The sequence below is a fragment of the Triturus cristatus genome, chromosome 4_1 (assembly GCF_964204655.1).
Source record: "Triturus cristatus chromosome 4_1, aTriCri1.1, whole genome shotgun sequence".
In the NCBI taxonomy this organism is placed as follows: Eukaryota; Metazoa; Chordata; class Amphibia; order Caudata; family Salamandridae; genus Triturus; species Triturus cristatus.
In genome coordinates this window covers 1,085,992,186-1,086,014,602 of record NC_140585.1, presented here as the reverse complement: position 1 = coordinate 1,086,014,602, position 22,417 = coordinate 1,085,992,186, and the positions used below count along the sequence as shown (strand labels likewise).

Below are 22,417 nucleotides of genomic sequence, written 5' to 3'. Positions count from 1 at the left end.
CACAACCTGTTGTCAGAATCAGGGGTGCTTTCAGCTCGCAAGGTCCAATAGAAAGTGACATGGGACTAGAAATCGGGTTCCTAACCGGGGCGCCAGAAAAACCTACTGAAACATTTATATCGCCAGACAAAGGTGCGGCAGGGAGTTTTGAATGCATGATTGAACTCTTTGCAGCACCAATGTCTAGCAGAAAGGGCTCCGTTACATTTGCTGTAGTTACCTTAACATACGGTCCACTCTGATCCACTGGCACTGAAACAACTCCCTCTCTCTGTCTACGGCTGTCCTAGTAATCATTATTTTCTGCATCACCGTCCTCTGCATAATAATCATTATTATAATACTGAGCCGTATTACTAGTCGCATTGGCTTGCTGATCAAAGCTATTAATGGCGCTTTGGGGCGGAAGAGGACGCGCGTTCTGGGGAACACTTCCACGCCCTCTGCCTCTAGGAGCTTGCTGACCACCCCTACCTCTTGCGCCATACGCATTACCGTTCCGCTGCATTAATTTAGGGCAACTATATTTGAAATGACCTTCCTCTTTGCAGTATGAACATTGATTGGGACCTACAGGGACACGTGGTTGATAATACCCATTCATTTGCTGATTGTTCTGAAACTGTTGGGGTTGGTGATAGACACCTCGGGGTTGCCTATAATTATTCTGACCTCCACGTGGCGGATAGGCCTGCTGTAAAAGGACCTTTGTCTTTAATTCCTTCGTTTTCTTTTCTGTCCTATCTTTTTCGTCTTTATCTCTGTTTTCATAATACTGTGCAGTAGCCAGTATTTGCGCTGAAGAAGAAACAGCCCAAGAACTCTCTGAATCTTTCAACTTTTTACACAGGTCAGGAAGTAAATTCTGCACAAACTTATCCACAAATAACCGTTGGCCACCCTCAGTACTCATATCTTGCCCAATATGGTCAATAAACGTTTCTTCAAACCTAGTAAAGAAGTCTGACACTGTCTCATCTTTCTTCTGCTTGCATGCAGATAACTTGTCCCAATTTACGCGCATCGCGGGCATTATTGTCTTCATATATGTGATGATTCTACCAGGCAGTTCTGCTATTAAAGGCTCAGGTTTCGCGCCACCAGTTTGTCTAGCATCAGCAGCAATAATGTCAGCCCATGTAGCACCCAGTTCTGCATCATGATCTGCATTACGAATTGATCCCCATAGAGGCTGTGGAACAACATTACCAAACAACATGTCTATGTCGGCCAGATTCATAACGCATGATCCTGCTGTCTGTGACAACTCTTTATAATAACCTGCTGGGTTTTTACGGGGATCAGGTAATGACTGCTTAAGCGCTAACACCTCAGAACGCTTCCATGGCACATGCACCCAAACACGCTGGAAATGCGCTGGCACAGCGGCGATACCGGCACCGGCATCAGCTGCAACTGCTTCCTTCCATACCGGGGGAACTTCTCTCATGGGGTATTGTCGCGCTTTTACCTTTTTCCCCACAAGGACATCTTGTTCAAACAATGACTGTTGACAATCATCATTCCTGAAGGACAATACAACCGCAACTGCTTTATCTACCTCGCGATCCACAATTATACCAGTTCCAAAATCAAACCTCACTCTACACAACTCCTGCGGGCTCGGGTCTTTACCACTATCCTCCAATTCTTCACAGAGAATTTCGCACATTTTCTCAAACACATATCTCTGTTTTGGGGCATCCCACTGATGGAAAATGTTGACAACTGATTCCACATCATACAGTGAAGGGAAAACAATCCATCTACGCGCCATGCTATCTATTACCTTTTTCTCATCAGGGTTAGGCAATTGGCTACGCAATTGCTTACGCTGTAAACCAGGAGTCGCACCAGATGACTCAAAGAGAGGCGACATTAATGTAGTAACCACATTAGCTAAGCGCTGTCGCGCTGAAGGAGAAGCTGAGGCGAAAACAGGGGGAAAAACAGAGGGAAGAAAAGAGGATGTAGAAACAGGTACTGGAGTGGTGCAAGGAAGAGTGTCAGGGGAAGCAGCTGCTGAATTAGACAAAGTCGCAGGAAGTGTGGGGGCAGTTGGAAGCACAACTGGCGGCCCTTGAGAGGGCTGCGCTACAGGGATAGGAGCCGGCTGCAAAGCAGCTGGCGGTTGCGGCAAGGCTTGCAGTATATTAACTGGAGGTGGCATATTCACAAGCTGGGGAGGTGCCGTGGCATTTTGAGCATACGGGGGTGGCGAACTCAACAAATGCGACATCAGGGGATCTTTCTCCTTTTCTTCTAACTCATTCTGCTTAGAGTGTGGTAAGGCTGGGTAACATTTGTCGATCCCTAACTTACGCTGCCTGTGCAATTGCTCATTCATCTGCTCCTCCTCATTGTCTTTGAATTGTACAGCTGCTTGCATTACTGTCATACCTCTCTCTCTTTTATTCTTTTTCGCTAGCTTAATTTCCTTCTGTTTGGCTTCCTTTCGCCATAAGCGGAAAGAGTCAAACATCGCCGGCCGGGCTTTCTTTTTGAACAATCTTATTTCCAAATTATCTAAAATATCGGTATCAAAACTACCATTTTGGGGCCATTTTAAAACACCGTATTTCCTGGTGTAGTGGATCCATACTTCGTTATATGCAATGGGGCCTACGCCATGTTTTACATAGAGCTCATAAGTTGGAGTTCCAACCGGAGGAACCGGGCATGATTCCTCCAGCTGGAAATCTTTTCCACAACCCAAACAGAATAATCTACCAAATATTCCAGAACCAGGCATCTTCGCTCACTAGTCTAGATCCAAACGTCAAAGGATTATCGATTACGATAGTCTCGTGAATACACGAGTCCTCTGGCTTTGGCGTTTGCAAACTCCAAATTACCAAATCAAACGATCCCAAGGGATACCAAAACAAATGGGAGACGCTCCACTTATACTTAACTGAATATTGCTGATCGATGGCGTCACCAGAAGACTCTCTCGATTGTTTCGCTCTCTCAAACTCGTCAAGGGTCCAAAACAGGTCGATTAATCAGGGCAGCAGTCCTTCGTAGCCGTCGGGACGCGGAGAACCTCGCAGAAAAGACTTTCGGACCACGTCGACATGCAGGGGTCGATGAAGTGGCGGCCTTCCTCACGAAGCTCCTCACGAACCTCTGGCTTGGACTGGTACCGCTGAAATCGTCCCGAGTTGGGCGCCAAACTGAAGTACTGGGTATTTTAGACCCAGCGGTGCAGGGGCACACACCCTATGACTTCTGGGTTCACCCTGTTCCAGACCTACAGAAACACAGAGTCTTCTGGGTGAAGTCAAAGATTCATTTATTGGCTGCAGACCAATTACAGGTATCCTAGAAGTACAACAGCGTGTATGTTCTCAGGAGACTGCTGAAAATCATAGAAACGGACTTCACCTTAAATACGCTTTTTCCTGCCTCAAGCATACATTCCTAGGTTTTATAATACGGTAATAAACAAGTGTACATTTCAAAAGAAAAGGCAGAGTCATGATGACCATCCCACATTCCAGTTCGGCCAGCCCACAATGATTTACACAGTAAGGTTCAGATCCCACATCGGATATCAATAGACTCCCCAATAAACATGAGCATCTCCTGTTTTGGGAAACAAGTCATAAAGCAGGAACAGTCAGGTGTGAAAGAGATTAGCCGGAGGCTCAAGTAGAATGAAAGGGTTTTATGACGGGTCAAGCCCTGATGCTAATCACAGGTGGACGGAGGAAGGGGAGCTCGTGAGACCAGTTTGACCCGGGGCAGCAGAGCCAGCTGCCCAGGTCACAGAGAAGTCAAAGGAAAAGCCCATGTACTGTGAGGCCCGTATATGCTCCATTATAGCCTATGTGAGGGCAATGACAAGATGGCCACCGCTTCCACCGCTTCCAAAATGGAACCCGCGTAGTGAAGCAGAATAACGTGTACACAGTGCATTCATAGCTAGAACGATATATAAAGCACTCGTACATACCGCATTAACCATTTGCGGTTTGCTAATACCAGGATAGACAGGGGTAGGGCCCTGTCCCCTACGCGGTCGCAGAGATTAAAGTACGACAGTGTGCATGACAGCGGTTAGTGCGGGGAGATGATGGTTCTTCCCAGGTTGTATATGAAGTGGGGCCATGGTCTGACGGGATCCCAAGTGGATGGTATTCATCAGAGGAGTGGTTTCTTTATTTGAGAGGGGCTACCATTTGCTTAGCTACTGTTTGGCGATGAAGGATGTACCCAGCTGGTTGGGGGAGTTCGTATCTGTATGCTGTGAGTAGAATGTGTTGTAGATCTTGGCAATCTTCTGCTCAAAGAAGTTTGAGAGGTTGTTGTAGAGTGCTTGGGATTGTATGATGTAATTGTTGGCAGCTGCAGGATTGGAGAACTCCTTGACGGTGGTGAAGAGTTCTATGACTTTGTTGGAGCTGGCTTCGAGTCTGAGAGTTAGGGTCTTTTTATTTGTATCTTGTTGTTGTTGGTGATAGAGGTTGAATGCCTCTTCATGTGTGGATCTTGCGGTGGTCTTTTGGTCTAGTGTCCAGTTTCCCTCAAGTTGGTTGCAGTGTCACTTGGAATATCTAAGGTCGTGTGTGTACCAGCTGGTTCATTTTTTTTTGTAGTTCTTTTTTCTGGTGTGGGATTTGCAGTTTGGCACAGTTGGTGAGCCATTTATTGAAGAGCTTGGTGTCAATATCAAGGTCATCAGTGTGGTTGGATGGGCATTCCTGTACGGTCTTGGTCCAGTTTTCTTCAGATATTTTGCCCCAGTGTCTTGATGGTGTTTGGGTTTTTCAGGTGGAGTGGCTTGGAGGGCGGGTATATTGAAATGTATATATGTAGTGGTTTGACCATATGAGCGGGGTCTTGTGGGTGGTGGAATACCTGTTGGAGGAAAAGTAGGGTTGAGTGTGTGTACTGCTGTGTGAGTTGGTCCTTGGACGAGCAAGGTGAGTCCAAGGTTGCTGAAGCTGTTGAGGAGGGCCGCAGAGTTAGGGTCTGTGGTGTCTTCCAGTTGGAAATTAAGGTCCCTGAGGAGGATGAAGTTGGTTGATCTGATGGAGAGGGAAGTGATGAAATCTGCAATGTCATTGCAGAATTCCGCTCAGTAGCCAGGGAGATAGTAGACAAGGATTCCCTTAAGGGTAGCATTGTAGTCCCTTTGTATTTTGAAGTGTAGGTGTTTCATGAGGTTGGTGTCTGAGTTTGTGGGGATGTTGCAGTCAGTCATGTTTTTGTACATAATAATGAGTCCTCAACCTGGTTTGTGGATGTTGTCTTGGTGTATGATTTTGTAGGCAGGCAGGATGGCTGTGGCTGTGTCCGGGTTAGAGGCTGGGTGTAGCCATGTTTTGAGAAGGCCAGGTGTGTTGCTGTTGAGGAGGTCCCAGATTTCGGTGGAGTATTCCCTGAGGGATTGGATGTTGAGGAGCATGGTGGACAGTTGGGAAGGAGTAGTGGCGTGCATCGATTGCTTGGAGGTGGTGGTGTCAGCATCTGAGGTGTTGCAGGTGAAATGACAATTGGTGCTAAAGAAAGGTCCTACTGTGGTGCTGAGGGATGCGCAGAAGCTGTGTGTTTGTGGGCCTGTGGTGTTGAGGTCCCGGAGGATAGCAGAGGATTAGTGGAAGTATTTGTTGGCTCTGGTGGCAGCTGGGGTGTTGCATTGGATTGTGGTGGGGCCAGGATTTCTGGCACTGAGCGTGGTACAGGTGCAGATGGGCACAGACAAGCTTGCCTTTGGCATGGTGGCACTGCGGCCTGTATTAAGTAAGTCCTGGGGTGGGGGAGGCTTCTTTTGTCGGGTAGAACAGTGAGTGGAAAAAACCCTCGCAGCGGCGGTGTCACTTGGTCAATAGGCAGCAACTGGATCAGGCTGTAACAAGCAAGAACTGCAGGCCATTAGAAAGTGGCAAGCTAGGTGCCCAGGTGCCTATAGGACAAACCAACATAAGCCAATATGAGGAATTCATCATTAATACATGTTTAAAATCAATTTTAACCATTATATAACCAGTTCAAACACCTACCAGTAAGAAATGAATTGACTGATCCAAAATTCTCTTTATGAGTTCTCATGACCTTCTTCCTCACTCTGCACTCAGGGCCCATGTTCACGGTACAAGTTAAACATGTCTTCTGGCAGTGTCCAGAGGACATAGAGCAGACAGTACGACCTTTTGCCACATTATGCTCTCAATAGTGCTTACTGTGTGCCACACTGGTGTGCTCCATGACCTGTGTCCCTTTCCAGCTGACAATGAACCCAAGCTGTGGCTTATGGTCCCATATTGTGTCTAGTAGTTTCAGAAGCCACTCTGCATGGCTAGTAATCATGCCCAACAGTCACTACTTTTCTCCTAATCACCCAAGTATGACCCAGGCATAGGCCATACAGGACATGTATTTAATATCCACTAGGCTCTGTCTGCAGCCTTCTCCATTACATGCTGATTGCAGTAGTACTGCTAACATGTTAACATGAATCAACAAGTAATAACATGAATGGCAGCCATCCTTTGTGTCAACAATGTACAATGACATATCACAGACATATGTACAATAAAGAAGAACATCAATAACATCTATACGTAGTGCACATAGATAGCTTTAAGATACAATTGCATAGGGTGTACATAGTGTCATATGTGGACATTCCCTAAATGAAGTAGGCACCGACATTTGGTTGCACTTCAAACAGGGGATGAAACAAATGTGCTTCATAAAGGGTCATAGTGCATGCAGCATGTGGCATAGTAGTCATGGACTAGGTGATGTCATTTGTAATGTCATCAGAGAAAAAAATATAAATGTCTTCATGAAAGAATTCCTAACCATGTCTGGCAAATATGAGTTGTTCTGATGCTTTGAATTGTAACTATGACATCACTTCATGTGTAGCCCCTGATGAACATGGGCAGTTGAGTAGCTGCTTGGCAGCCTCTCGCCCTTCCTTTTCTGAGGACCTTGAGGATAATGTGTCAAGGTTTGCAGATTGGATCACGGCCGCAATCGGCGCTCCCTCGCCTCCGGGTCAGACTATTCTGAGAAGAGAGTCCCCTTCTAAGCCTTGGTTTACTTCGGAATTGGGGATTCTGAAGCACGCCTGTAAGGTACTGGAGAGAGTATGGCGTTTCAGTTGTTATTGCCCTATAGCTAAACTTGCACTCAGAACTAAACAAAAACTTTATTATGCGGCCATTGGTCTGGCCAAAGGCCGATATTTCTCCGATCGTATTGATCGTGCAAATAATAATTCCAGAGAAATATTTTCTATTGTGAAGAGTTTCGTGTCTTCCAGTGCCCAGGCTTTGGTGGCACCCTCATCGATTATCTGGTGTAACACCTTAGCTAAATTTTTCAGGGACAAAATTGTTAGCATTCAGAACTCCTTTTCAACGGTGTCCTTGAATTCTACTTCTGCCTGGTTGGGGAAGCAGATGTTAAAGATTACTTCCATTTTTTCAACTTTTAAACCTGCTGATCTGTCTTGTACCCTTAGGATTCTTAAGGCACTCAAATCTGGTTCTCCTAAGGACCCTTGTGCAGCTAGGCTTCTATCTGAAGTAGCAGACTCGATTAACTTCGAAGTCAACCATATGGTCAATGCATCACTTCGTGAGGCCTGTGTCCCATTATCCTGGAAGCAGGCACTGATCCTCCCCCTCCTCAAGAAGCCTTCTCTTGACCCTCTGCTTCCGGAGAATTATCGCCCTATCTCACTCCTAGCAAGTTTGGCGAAGGTCTGCGAGAAGGTTGTTACATCTCAGCTTACCATCTATGTGGAGGTGTCTGGTTTGCTTCACCCAGCTCAATCGGGCTTCCGTGCTTTTTATAGCACAGAGTCAGCATTGCTGGAGGTTACTGAGGCAGTTCGGGAGTGTTTGGATGCCGGTGGGAGAGCGGCCTTGGTTATGCTTGATCTCTCAGCGGCATTCGATACTGTGCCACACTCTTTGCTTCTCGATCGACTAGAGGCTATTGGTGTCTCGGGAGTGGTGCTGCACTGGATCAGATCCTTTTTGGAAAACAGATCACAGCAGGTCTGGCTTCCACCATATGCCTCTACACCTGGTAACCGGTGTTCCTCAGGGGTCATCGCTTAGCCCTCTCCTTTTCAACATCTATGTGACTCCGCTGATTTATCTTGCGGAGTCACTGGGAGCTAAGGTGATGGCCTATGCTGATGATACTCAGCTATTGTTCTCTTGGAGAAAAAGAGACGACTCGGTTGAGGCCGCACAGCACTGTTTGTCGGCCGTGTTTCACTGGCTGGCGAGTGCACAATTGAAGTATTGGTCGTTCCCTGTGGACTTTAGGGAAAGGATGTGGCCTTCGGGTTTTCCTCGCCCATCTATAGGTAAGGGCACCGTAAAAAATCTTGGTGTCTGGTTCAATGAAAACCTGAACTTTTCCACTCATGTGAAGAAACTGGTAGGAACCTGCTTCGGCACTTTAAAAAATGTTTTGAGGAAGTTTCTTCCTCTTTTGCCTGTTAGTGCCAAGGATACTGTGGTACGGGCCTTGATTTTGTCTCGCTTGGACTATGCCAACACCATTCTAGTTGGTAGCCCAGGTTATCTGGTTAAAAAGCTGCAAGTAGTGCAAAATTCGGCAGCTAGACTGCTTCTGGGCCTTTCTCCCACACATAGTGTTCGGAGCCATTTACTCAGCTTGCATTGGCTCCCAGTTGAATCTCGGCTGAAATTTAAGATGTTATCCATTGTACATCGGGCCCTGTATGGGTCAGGTCCTTTCTATCTTCAAAAGAGATTTGTTTTCTATAGTCCTAGTAGACAGCTTTGTTCTTCTGACCAGCTGCTGATGCAGATTCCTAGGTTTAAGCGCCAAAGGCTTGGTGGGAACTCTTTTGTTCGTAAAGCCGGTCTGGCCTGGAATGGGCTACCATTGGCACCCTGGGACATTCAGGACCCACTGTTGTTTAGAAAAAAGCTTAAAACCTTACTCTTTTAATGTTTGATGTATGAGTAAGCGCCGGGACACTTTGAGTAGCCGAGCGCTTTATAAATTCAATATAACATATAACATAACATTAGTTTACCCTTGATGAGATATCAAATTTTGACTTATGTTATGTGACTGTTGCAACATGGTGCATGCAGGAAATATCTAGTGAGATCACTATCCTAATGGTATCTTGGGTAATCTGTGAATGCAAGGTATATCACTTAAGTTCACTTTGCATACGTAACATCTGCAAGTGTCAAGTATAGTGAAGGTTATTTTGCATAGTTAATAAAAACCATTGCATTACAGTTTTAAAAGAACCATGTCTAATACATTCAATTGTAAAAAAGTAATAAAAGTTTGTTCAGACAAGGAAACGTCAGTTTAAGATCCCCACAACTTAGATGACTATAAAAAGACATTTCTAACACGCTCATCTAGAGTATTAGACAGAACACTTAAAAACCTTTTCCTAACATAAAATCAAATGCTGAAGGATCCAGCTGTTTGGACTTATTATTTTTAGGAATTTAAGACTTGCAGTCCTATTTTCCCTGTATTTTACTAAGACTAGATTTACCTTTTTATGAGTTCCTTATTTAAAACAGTAAAGTGAAATTTGCTAGTGCACATTTCTACCCCTTAGACCAATTTGTAAAGTCCAAGTGTCATGTGCAAGAGAGCTTGATAAACATAATCTTTGTTTGCCCCATAATATTCCCACAACAGGTTTTAGGCAATCTAAAAGTCAATCTCTTGAGGCGGGGTTGTACAGTGCAGGTATACCCCTTTAACCAGGTTGTAAAGTGCAAATGACATGTGTAAAAGGGCTCTATTAAAAGTAACCTGACCTTGCCCCTTCATATTCTCGCAATATGTTTTTGGGTGATTTCAAATGTAGACCTCTCAAAGTGGGATTGAAAAAGAGCTGGTGAAATTGTGCAATGCGCATTCTTGGAGATAACGTGACCTTGGTCTTTCACTGGTCCAATTCATTTAGGAGGGGTCTTGGGAATTTTACTCCCTTAGAGGCCAGTTGGATTGAGCTGCCACTTGACCAAGTAATTACTGCTTGCCGACAGGAATGAATTTGCAGCTCTATGAAAATTGGTTTCAACATCCTTTACCTTTGGGCCAAGTGAACAGGGCATACACCTATATGTGAATTAACATTCTTGGTTATTTCCACATAGACGGCATTTTTGGTTTTCCAACTGTTTTTTCCACAATGGAATGAGGTGTTTAAAGTCTTTGATCCCTAGTCGATGTAACATGAATGCTGTTTTGTGGCCTGAGAGAAATGCACTGAAAGATACTCCTGGAGTCTCACGATTTTATAGGAGTTAATCACTGTCCAGGCATGTCGTCTCTTGCGTGGTAATTTTTGTTAGCAAGACAGAAATCGGGTCGAGGAGTTTGTTGCTCAATTAAAGGCCGCATTTCCTATACTGGTGACCCAAAGTTCCTGGATAACTAACTCCTCGATGGCCTGGCTTAAATATTCTCCCCCAAGAACCTTTCTGGTGTCTGCGCTGTTGTTCCTCAATTTCAAGCCAACATAAGTTATCAATGGAGCCACTCGAAGAGGCACGCAGTCTCCAGCACAGTTTGTCAAAAGCACTCTTATTCTGAATTGATTGATTTTTTTAAGCCAAACTCAAGTCGAACATGAACTGGTGAAACTCTTTTTGGTATAGAAAACACTGTATTGTACACATTAGTTTGGATCTTATTGAGTGTAGATAGTTCCAATCCATGCATGATTTCCTTGCCAAAGGCCACTGTTGGCCTTAACTGTGCTGACATTGTGGTAAGTAAACGGATAAATGACGGTCAGTTCAATTTCTTTTTCAGAGTTTTGAATTTGAAGGTTAAAGACTGTGTTTTTGCAATTAGGGCTGCAACATGAAGCTTAAAGGTCATGTGAAACTCCAAGCTGAGGCCTAAATATTTGTATGTGTTTGCAGCCTCAACCTTCTTGCCTTCTATGAGCTAAGTGAATGTTTTGAATTTGGTGTCAACCAGGGGCACCACTTTCATTTTATTTAGGTTTAGCTCCAGCCTTTGAAAATCCAAGTCGTTTTTCCCGAGCCTTCATGCTTTGTTGCAGGCCTATTGGGGTTTACTGAAAAAGGTTACTTAAAATGGCCATGTTGTCCACATACTGCAGGCAACTAGTCTTCTCTGACACCACAATTGGAGGGTGGCTGTTGTCTTGTGGGATAGCGCCTACAATGTCTGCAAGGTATAGGTTAAACAAGCTTGGAGCCAGCATGCAGCTCTGTTTAAGGACATTCATTGTAACAGTTTTGTTCGTACCACAGCCACTGTCTCCTATTTTGACCTGCACCCAGGTTTCTATGTGCAGTGCAACAGTTGCCCTTGGCAAGTCTCTTGGAAAATCACATTCCTTGAGTTTTATCCATACACGATCTCAAAGGAGCCGGTCGAAGGCAAACATGAGGTCTACAAAACACGCAAACAGACGAGTTTTTCTTTGTCTAGTAACCAAATTTAATTTAGTGAAGCAGAATGTGGATAGTCCCTCCCCTTCCAGAGATGCCCAAAGTTTGAATACTTTTCAGCTGGAACACAATGCTCTATGCAGCCTACTATTGGGGTTGGATCTTGTCTCCGAGTTTTATATATGAAAATGATGTCAAATGGCTGGAGAAATAGCAGTGCGTCTCTTTTATGTATTGTGTTATCTAAACCATGGGTGCTCCATGAGCATATGTTAATGCAATCCGGATCCATCACCATGCTGTTACTGTTGCTGTCAGGACATTTAGGTTTCTTGAACATTGGCTGGTCCTGGGTAGACCTGATTTTTAATGGATGTTATGTCAAGCTAAACCTGCTGGTCCTTGGCCTACATTAAGAGTAAAGTGAAGACATAAGCACCTCTCTTGTGACGAGTGAAAAGCATGAAGATTGTAAAATTTGGATTACTTTGGATAAAGAATTAAATAAACATGAAAACATGAGAGAGCAATAACTTTGTGGCATTTGTTAGATGCAACTTTAAGCACGCTGTGCATCCGGTTTGGGGTGGCAATCCACTCCAAATGTTTGTGATCCTTGGCCTAGTGAGCCATAATCTGATATTGGACTATTGTCAGGTTTTCAAAGTTTAACAGGTCCAGTTCTGCTCCCTTTGCCCCCCTTAGGACCGAGCTCCTACCTGTGGTGAATGGTGGGTCGAAGCGTCTTACTTTTACTTGAAGCAACAGTCCTGGATATCGAGGGGGTTCGATTGTTTGTAGCTTTGCCCCATGATTTGAAAGTTTCTTGCTGGGCCAGCAGTTACTGAGCAATGTTTTGAGACGTCCACGATGTTTGTGTTGCCTCTCTATACCTCCTATTTGGGTGCACTATAAATTCTATTTACAGGAGGTCACTTAAGGTGATATGCTCTAGCTCCCTTATTTCCTTTATTTACTTTATGACGGCTCCTTAATTTAAAGTATCAAACACCCCCTTTGATGTGTAGTTGGTATAAGCAAATGATTTGTGGCTTCCAAGCTGCTACTTACGACTTGGCGGCTATTGTTTCTGGGTTAACCTGTAACTGGGCTTGTTGGCCCTAGTCCAACTGTATATACTGCCCCTGTTCTTGGGCTGGCAATGGCATCGCATTTTGTTGTGAGAGGATGTATCTCCTCTCCTTCCCCATGTAAGAATTTAAAGTACATCCAAGCCAGTTGAGCTGCTCCTTACTATCAGGAGATCTACGAAATGAGGAGACCACAGTGTTGACTAGGCTATTAAGACTGGGCCAGGTCTCCTATGCTTCTTGTTGTGATAATGAAGTGACCTGGCTACTTGACAAACTTAATGCAGTGTTTTGTTCATTGATTGAAGGAGCTAGATTTTTCATGGCATTATTCTGCAAACTTGTTGGGCTTTGAATAGACACTGGCCCTTGTGTGTTAACCAGGTTGATAATAGTAGATTTCATTCCTTTGTTATTTTGTTCCACAGGTTTGGACGCAACTACTGGTTTATGTTGAGTGAATAGGTGCAGGATACTCTTATGTTGCGTCACTGTACGATGTTTGCAGGATTTTTTATGCTTATTCTTTTCCATTTTTGTTAGGGCCAATTTTTTCTCCCTCTTTCCTCATTCATGGTTACTAGAACAGCTGATTCTGGAGCCTCAGGAACTTGACTCTTCCGATCTGCAACTGCGGTGTCTAGCTGTAGGGATGTTTTATCGCTAATGACCCTTTGCTGCTGTGGGGCCCGGGACTGATGGAGGTGGCCAGCTCCAGGGAATGCCCTATTGCTCACCAGCTATTTGTGTGTGCTGATTGGGTGATATTGTCTTCTAAAACCCTCATCTTTTCAAGTGTTCATAGCGATTCATATCTTACTTCCAACAAATGTTCGTTGAGAATTGTTAGGAGAACCTGGAGTTTGTTCCCTAAATTTGCGCACTGACATGATATTTTCTAAGTGTAGTTGTGATTTTAGGCTCTCTGTATAAGATCATTGAGGGCTTGCAGTTTCTTTTCAGTGCCCACTATGTGTACTGCCATGATTTTGAGGAGGTCCACCTGAAGTTACTGTTTGTCTTCTTGATGGAGGATTGCTGAAGGCATTGCTTTCATTGTGGATAAGAGAGCCCCCAATGTACAAGCAGAAACCTCGGTGTTAACTAAGGAGACTTAGTAGTTTCACCGAGGTGTGTGCCAGAGCTGGGGACCTTGATAAGCCCATGTGCATGGCGTGGTTCCTTCCGAACTGTGACTGGGTTGCCTCCTTCAGGTGGCTGTTCAGTGCACCTTGAAACTGCTCCTTACGCTTTTGAGAAGTTTTGTTGCCCATAACAGATGGTGCAATTTCTAGCTTCACTCCATGGTTCTTTAGAGCCTTGAAAAAGTCAGCTGTTATTCAATATCAAGAACTGAAGAACATGATTTTTGTGAAACACAAATGTACTGAAGATCATTGAATCAAAACATCCTTACAATAAAACAACATCTCATCTCCACATAAGTTCTGATTTACTAGATTCTATACAATAACCCATCTTTACCAGCTCAGAGTGGAACACAGGAAATTCAAAAATCACATCATAAAAGAAAAAGCCGCCTTCTTCTGCAGCGTTCTAGATAAAGCAAAACAAAAACCCAAAGAACTTTTCAATGTCATCAAACAACAAACCTTAAAACCAGTCAGAAAACGTCCTTTTATCTCCAACAAACACTGACAAATTCACCAAAGAAAATCACAAAGATCAAGCTCTCCTTAGACTGTCACATTCAGAAAACCACTGGAAACTCACCCTCATAACGGAGTGACTCAATACCCCTACATGTTCTTTGGACACTCATGCAACAGTTACTCTCCCTGAGATCACCTAGTGCAACCAAATCCCAGGGTCTCCCAAAACACCTGAGAACTGGAAGGTGTTCAACTCACTCCCTGATGAGGACATCTCTAAGATGATTATTAAATCCAAGTCCTCCTCCGCCTCGCAAGCCCTCTTCCAGCTTTCCTGGCACAAAATCTCAATCATGCCTCAACTCCTCTCAGGACTAAGATAATGAGCAGCTCCCTGAGTACTGGGGTTATGCCTGACGGCCTCAAACTAGGTCAAGTCACCCCCGCTAAAAATCATAAAATGAGTGCAGACCCACATGACCTCAACAACTTCAGGCCTGTTTTCAACCTTCCCTTCCTGGCAAAAATTCTTGATAAATCGGTACCCTCCCAACTCAGCCAACACATTGACACCAATAATCTCCTTGACTGGCACCAATGAAGGGACGCAGCACGGAAAAGCTATACTGAATATAGCAGATGATATACATAAATCTCTCGATGCAGATCGATGCTTCCTGCTCATCCTCCTAGGCCTATCAGTTGCCCTCAACACAGTCAACCACTAGCTTTCCCTGAACTCCCTCCAACAACGGATCGCAGCAGATGGCTTAGTTCTGCAATGTTTCACATAATTTTTACAAAACCGCTCCCAATAAATAAAAATAAACAGCTCAGACAAGCAAACATCCCCTACCACCTTTGTGCGGATAACACCCAGCTATAACTGGAAATATCCTCACTAGATGACTTACACTGGTATTATCCTCACTAGGTGACTTACACTGGCTAAATGCCATTTTCATTAAATGTCCAAAACTGACTGTCACACAACCACCTGAGACTCAACCAAGACAAGACAGAAATTCTTCTCCTGTCCAACATTGGACAGGCCCCTCAGGTGCATGAGTGGTTCAATACAATTTATGCTCTAAATTGCAAACTGACCCTGGCTAACTCCACCAAATCTCTGGGGATCACCCTAGACCCAAGCCTCAACATGAGCTCACACTGTTGCAGGGATTCTGCTTATGCACAGAACTATGCGCAGGAACCCGGACCCTCAGTGAATTGTGGTGTACCAAAAACTCACCTCAGAACCCATAACCCCTTATCCGACCAGCATCAGTGTCCGATTCGTTACCTGAGGTTTAGCTCGGCGGTCCCAATGTATAGACAACCCAGAACAAGCGACTTAGTGTATATCTCGGGAATGGTGGGAATCAGAAATACCTGTTCGTAATTATTCTCATATCAGTCCACAACAGAATAAACAGAGACACAGTAAAAGTTTAAAGAGTTTATTTTATAAACCTCGTGTCCTAATATGCAGCAGTTTGGCTAACATAAGCAGACAAACGATTAAAATCAAAACCATCAGCATAGTTACAATACCATAGAAAATGAAAGGAGTAATCATACTAAAATGACAGTGGATCTAAGCCACCTGCCTTTCTCTAGCAAACTAATAGTATTATTATTAGACTAGTAAAAGGTCTCTAGGCTTGAATGGGGAACCCCATACCGTAAAGATCAGCTCAGTGAAATCACATCACAGGATCAGCGAGCCTCTGCTCCTGGCAAAGCTCTTCTTCCGAATGTAATGAAAACATATAACACTGCAATATTAAAAGCACCCGACTTTCAGGTATTTGCTGCTGCGTGCGTGTTATGGCTAAACTAGTGGGCCGATCAACCTGAACTCGACAACATGCACCGTCTAGCGACCCAGACTGTTTCTTTACACTGTGTACAGACCAAGGTCGCAGCTCACTGTTTGGGATGTGAACAACAGACAGTTCTCATTTGAAGCAAAGTCGAGTAAGCATTTATCAATTTAATAACATGTGACTACAGTGTCGTGTGCAAAAGCAGCAAAAGCGGCAAGATGGCTTTCTAACATCTAACGCGGTTGTGCTAACTTAGCATTGTACATATATAGATAACGATCTTCACTACACCCCCCCTTGATCGGACCACCAACCAGTAGGGGCGCACTTGCAAGAACACAGAGTTTAAGTTTGATGGAACGGAACCAAGGGCATGAACTGTAAGTCCATATAAGGTAAGTGAAAAAGTTCGAAGAAGAAAAAAAAAGAAAGAAAAAAATTAAAACGGAGTAAAAAAACCATGTAGAGGATTAAAAAAACATCACTGAAGGACCTAGAACGAAATGATAGTACAATAGTCAATCCATCAATGTATAAGCACAATAAGTTGCAACAGCTTCCAAGAGAAAATCATTGGAACGTTCTGCAAAATTATCTGCCATCCAGTTCAGGATGGGGAAGGAACATACATGCTCCTCTACCACCGGAGCCTCCAGCACCAGACGAGGACAACTGGCGTGTTCTTCAAGATAACTTCTCGCTAAGAAGTCAATCGCAGCCGTTCCGATGTCCCAATTCCCAAGGACTCCATGTGCTGCTCCACAGGCCATAATCCCGACCCCAGAACAGTCCAACTCATGAGCCACTAAGGGGCTCATCAGTCGATCATAATCCGGGCAGGAGACACCGAGTTCGACAGACACCAATCCAGAGCCCATTGGAACGGACAATCTAGGCAATGAAAGACGGGCTGCACACAAGTAAAGTAGGGAAACCGGAAGGACAATCCATAGGCTATGCTTAGAGTTGCCAGTGGTAAAGTGCCATAATATTCAAGCATCCGGTTACGAAGATGGAGCAGCCGGGACATGTTGTTGTGTGACGCAAGTTGTGCATCCATAGCGCAGGGTGCAGACCAACAAAAGTATTCCAGCTATGAGGGCGAGAAGTAAAGGGAGACCTCCGAAGACGCTGGAAAAAATAGAATGAAAAAAGGCTGGGATCACACCAAAAATTGTTTGAAAAGAGGTCACGAGGCCGGAGCCCACAATTTTAAAAAAATGAGCTTTGCCACTTGTTGACGAGGCATTAAAGATAGTCTGTATCAGGGTCCCAAAATGAAGTGGGAGATCAGTATTCAAAAGCGCTTGCACCTTAGTGCGGGTGTTTGCTACGTGAAGGACAAATGTTTCCCGGGATGAAGTCAACGCGACTTCTTTTTGAGACAATAGAGCCCTTATTCTGCTCATCTTGTTGAACTCTGCTTTCAAGGTTGGAATGGAAGGCCAGATGGATACATCGAGCCGGCCATGCGGGGGTGGGAAAAGGACGTTATTACAGCAAACTACTCTCTGTGATACAGTCACTATGTAGGGAATTCCCACTAACATCCCACAGCAAGCCTCATTATTTAATAGCAAATAACTACCGTTAGCTAGCAGCGTAAAAGATGGCGTTATAACTGGCACAGGAATCCCTTTCAGGACGCAAGCTAAATTAGGGGCGTGCACATTACATGCACCATGCAATTGAATGTGCCTACACACAACAGAGTGATCCGGAGCAGAAGTGCACTCTTCACCTTTCAAGTATACCTCCTTGCCGTCTCTCACACATCTATACGTGAATGGGAGTGACCAAACTTCATGCAGGAAGGCAGTACCAAGTTGTTCATACCTGCCTAGAGCATAATGTTTCATGCACGAACTGAACTTAAACAGAGGGAACGGTAATGTGATTAACCCATGTATAAGCCACACAGCGGAATTCAATTCAGCAACAGAGAAAGGCAAAGGTTCTAACTTTTCAATGTGTAGTAATGAATATGTAGCATCCTTCATGGACATGAATTGTTGTTTCGCAGTTAAATTAAAAGGAAGGAACAAAGATGAAGTGTTCATGTAATCCCAAGGGACTTTCCCTGCCTTTAACGTTTGCAACGTCCATGCAAACTGCATAATAGAACGCAGTTGATTTTGACCATGATACAATACAGACAAGTCATCCTGCACAATGTCTACCACAGATGAAAGACAAGTCATCCTGCACAATGTCTACCACAGATGATACAATATTATCTAAGGTATAAATTCTAGAAGATAGGGTGTTAATACTATTATCTATAACAGCCAATACCTTTTCCATATTGGCTTGATCAATAGCACGTAATCTGGATGCAGCCTCAATTTGTGATAACTTCCAAACTTCGTTGTAAACAGCATACACCCATCTTTTGGACCTGCCTACCGCAGGACCTTTAACAAAATCATTCAAATCTATTTTGTCGTTTAATCGTGCTAAATGAAGTTTAACAGATGCTAAAGTGGAATGTTGCAGCCAGGACTGGCATAACTTCCCTACCAATTAGGTAGTTACAGTGTGAGAAGATTCAAAACGGGGGTCCACACAAACCTGTGTATACCCCTGCGTTAAATCCAGGAACCGATGTTGACAGGAATCCGAACTCGTTTGACACACCAACCACCCTTCCAGATTCAGTTCAGAAATATTGAAGGATGCGTTGGAAACATACGTCTGCAACACAGCAAGGGACAGATACATATGATTACTCCAATTGGTATAAGCACCCAGACCCGGAATGGAGGGAGAATTACATTTTTTAGAAGTAGCCAATCCAAAACAGGTGGTCTGAAAAATGGATGAATTTAAAAATAACATGTGATTCGGGATAAGACAGGCACGATGCAAAGCTTCTGTTCCCTGTACTTGCCACGGTTTGGAGCCCCAAACCGATTTAAGATCGATAGTAGCTTTCCACAGATCATTCCTGCCAATTGCCAACTCGTCCATAAAGGACTTGGAATACAACAATTTGGTGTGTGTCAGTCTAACTTTAGTAGCAGACTCAGACGCAACCTTAAAATAAAAAGAGGCTGGATTAGACACACTAAAATTAGAAAAATAGGTGAATTTGTCCACTTAACGTGGCAGAGCTGCCCATCCTAGTGGCGGGACAGTGTTCCCATTGTGTATAATTTACAAAATTTCTAAACGTATTTGCTTTGTGTAGGAAATGCGTGCCATAATGTTGATAGCAAAATTGCTCATCATAATTAGCAGTATCTAAATACAAATCCTCAGCATCAAATGCAGCATAATATTTCAAATCAGAAAACAGTGCTTCAATAGCTTGAACATCCCAGTCATCTGAGTGGATGTTCTGCTTAACGACATCACCCATATAAACACGAAATACATTTGGCACATCAATTACTTCAGTGGGGCCCTGAATTTGAAATTTCACAGCATCCCAGGCGATCCCATCACGTACAGGCCAGGCAGTAATGTTCACAAAAGTCTGGTCCCTTTTCATAATATGTGATGAGGAATGTGGGGCCAAAGGTCCATCAATTAGTCGAATTGTAGATCTTTCTTTCAGGTAGTGTCCATTGATAAGTCTAAAAAACACCACCACAAAGCCAATGGACATAAACAAAAAAATACATTTGAGCACCAGCCAAATGTAAGTACAAGGGGGAATTAAAAAATGTCTTTTGAACCAAGCCACAAAAATCGAAACTTTGGACGGGGCGATGGAAGTCATTGAATTAGAGTCAAAAGAGTCTTGTGAGTGGGCAACTGTGGTGGATTGTAAAACAGGCAAGGTAACATCCGCAGGATAAGCATACTCAACATCTTCAGGCAGACCACTAGGTGTTGGTGGCAATAAGGGACCAGTAACGGTATGCATCTCGATGGCAACATCAGGCACTGTGTTAGAAGCTCGGGCCACAACAGAATTTCTCAGCATCGAAGGGCAAGAAACTGCCGGAGTCATACTAAGAAGAATCGCCACTCGCTGTAGCTTGACCTTGTCAATTGAGATGTACCTGTTATCCTTTCGACCAGGAAGTGGAGGTAAAATGACTGTTCTAGTATCCTGTACTCCAAGCACTGGAACCGGTGCACGATAAGAGGGGCCGAACTCCTTCTTGTTCTCCAACTTCTCACGGACCAACTCGAGGTAGCCAGCCGACTACCGGAACCTGAAGCTCAGCATCAGATGAGGAGGGTACGTGTTCCTTCGCCAGACTGTCTCTGGCTTCTTGAAGATTCTGCAATACAGCACAGTGTTCATCGCCGCCATGTCTAGACCATCAAGGTCTGGGACAAACATTCGTACACCAAAGAGCATCAAGTATGGGGTCCGCCCACCCAGAGACCTTCTAGGGAGATTATTAAGTGCACGTTGCACGTCATACAAGTGGGATAGCCAGTTCCGGCCAGTACCTAAAACTCTGGCTGTCAAAGATTGCTTTAAGTCACGGTTCATTCGCTCCACTACACTATTACCCTCAGGCCGGTATGGAGACAAAAATTTGACTTGGACCCCCAAATTTCTCATGGCTTCTTTGTACGCCTTAGAGGCGAATGCAGGGCCCTGATCAGAATAAAAAGTACCACATGCAAAACTTCCAACAAAGACACGCAAATCTTTTATGACAGTGCGAGAATCAGCACTCCTTTGTAGCCACACCCATAGAAAATGTGTGCACGAATCAACTGCAACCAAGATGTTTTTGTATGCAGTATCAGAGGTAAATGGACCGCAATGATCTAAATAAACACAACCCATTGGTTTATTAGATATGTACAACTGAGTTTGTGGTGGGCGCGCCGCAGTTGCTGGCAAATGTCACAATTAGGAACATAAGCTCTGGCTTGTTTATACAAACCGCACCACCAGTAACGTTGTTGTAGCAGAGATACAGTAGCTGCAACGCCGGCATGCGCGGACGCCATGCCCTCGTGAGCCGCTAATATCAAAGAAGGTCTGCAGTCCGCGTTGGGAATCAATCTGTCACCAACGACATTAATCCTCACTAATGGGACGTTATCAGGACTTAAGCGATAATGGTAACGAGCAGAGAACCCTCTAGGAAATTTTGTTCCCTGCTCTGTAGCAGCAATAGCTGCCAAGATGTCATCATCGATCTTACATTTGGATCTTGTAACTGCTGCTACTAAGTATGTTGCCACTGCTGTTTTTGCTGCCTCGTCAGCTAGGCTGTTGCCGACAGCATGGACACCAACTCGTTGGTGACCAAGAGTGTGAATTACATTCACGAGAGGCAGACGTTCTTTAAGATCTGCCACTCGAACCCAAGGCAGTTTATGCTTAATCGTGCTACCTTTGGAATCATGGTAGTCATTCTGAGACCAAAAATGCAGATTGTCGTTGTAAGATTGAACACAATAAAATGAGTCACTCACTATAAGGGTAGTGACTCGGGGATCAGCAAACTCTAGTGCTAGCACTAGAGCACGAAGCTCCGCCAACTGCGCGGTACAATCACCCAATGACTGCGTATGCACGACATCGGACTGGAATTTTCCATTTACGAAAGTACCGACCACAATTGCGCAAGCCGCTGAATAGGCGTGCTTTGATCCAGTTGCCGGTTGCGCAGAACCGTCAGTTTATATGACGTAATGGTAATCCTCGAGCGGGTGCAAGGACAGAGGAGCCGGATGAACAAATTCATACTGCAAAAACTCCTGAGTCTGAAGTGCCGCATCAAAGATATATGTGACGTCCGGCGATGTCAAGGAAGTGACCCATTGTATCCACCTTAGATGCAAAGCCTTAGAATTCGGTACACTTGCTTTTGTCACCGCCTCAAGGGCAGGATATGGTGTTACCACCAACATGCGTTTACCTTGTGATAGCGCTCGTTCTTTCAGAATCGCCATTTGCACTGCCGTTAGAACTTTCTCGACAGCGGAAAATCGCAGTTCAGCCAAAGTGTACAAGTGTGATTTGTAAGCAATGAGGACAGTGTCGCCCTCATTGAACGTTAAGTATGTGAAACCCACCGCGCCAGGCACAATTCTTATGACTAGGTTAGTGTGGTTATCACATGTCAGTAAGTATTTAGAAGCAAGAAGATCAGCTTGCAATGACTGCAATATAGCTGAATGCTCTGGCAGGCAACAAGATTTGGAAAAAGTAGGTTGTACCAAGGCATAAAGCGGCTTGATACGCTGGGCATAATCCGGGATGTAAGTTCGACCGAAATTCAGAAAACCCAGCAGAGATTGTAATTTCTTCAGTGTCATGGGAGCACGTAGGCATGCGCATTTCTCTAGGAAGTGCGGAGCCAACCATCGACCTTCATTGTTGCGTTCGTGCCCCAAGAACAACACTGTATATTCTGCAATGTGTGACTTCGCAAAGTTGAATTTGTAACCAAAGTCAACAAACAAAACAATAATGCGATCAACGCGACGGAGATGCGCTTCCAACTCGTCATCTGTGAGATAAATATCATCCACATACGAGTACGCATCAG

General features: G+C 44.4%; 1 protein-coding gene across 1 annotated transcript in view; it reads left to right on the top strand.

The window, feature by feature from the left end:
• Positions 1-22,417, top strand: part of TBC1D22A (TBC1 domain family member 22A) — a 1,683,159-nt gene that overhangs the window by 1,427,384 nt on the left and 233,358 nt on the right. The gene's annotated exons all lie outside the window — the stretch shown is intronic.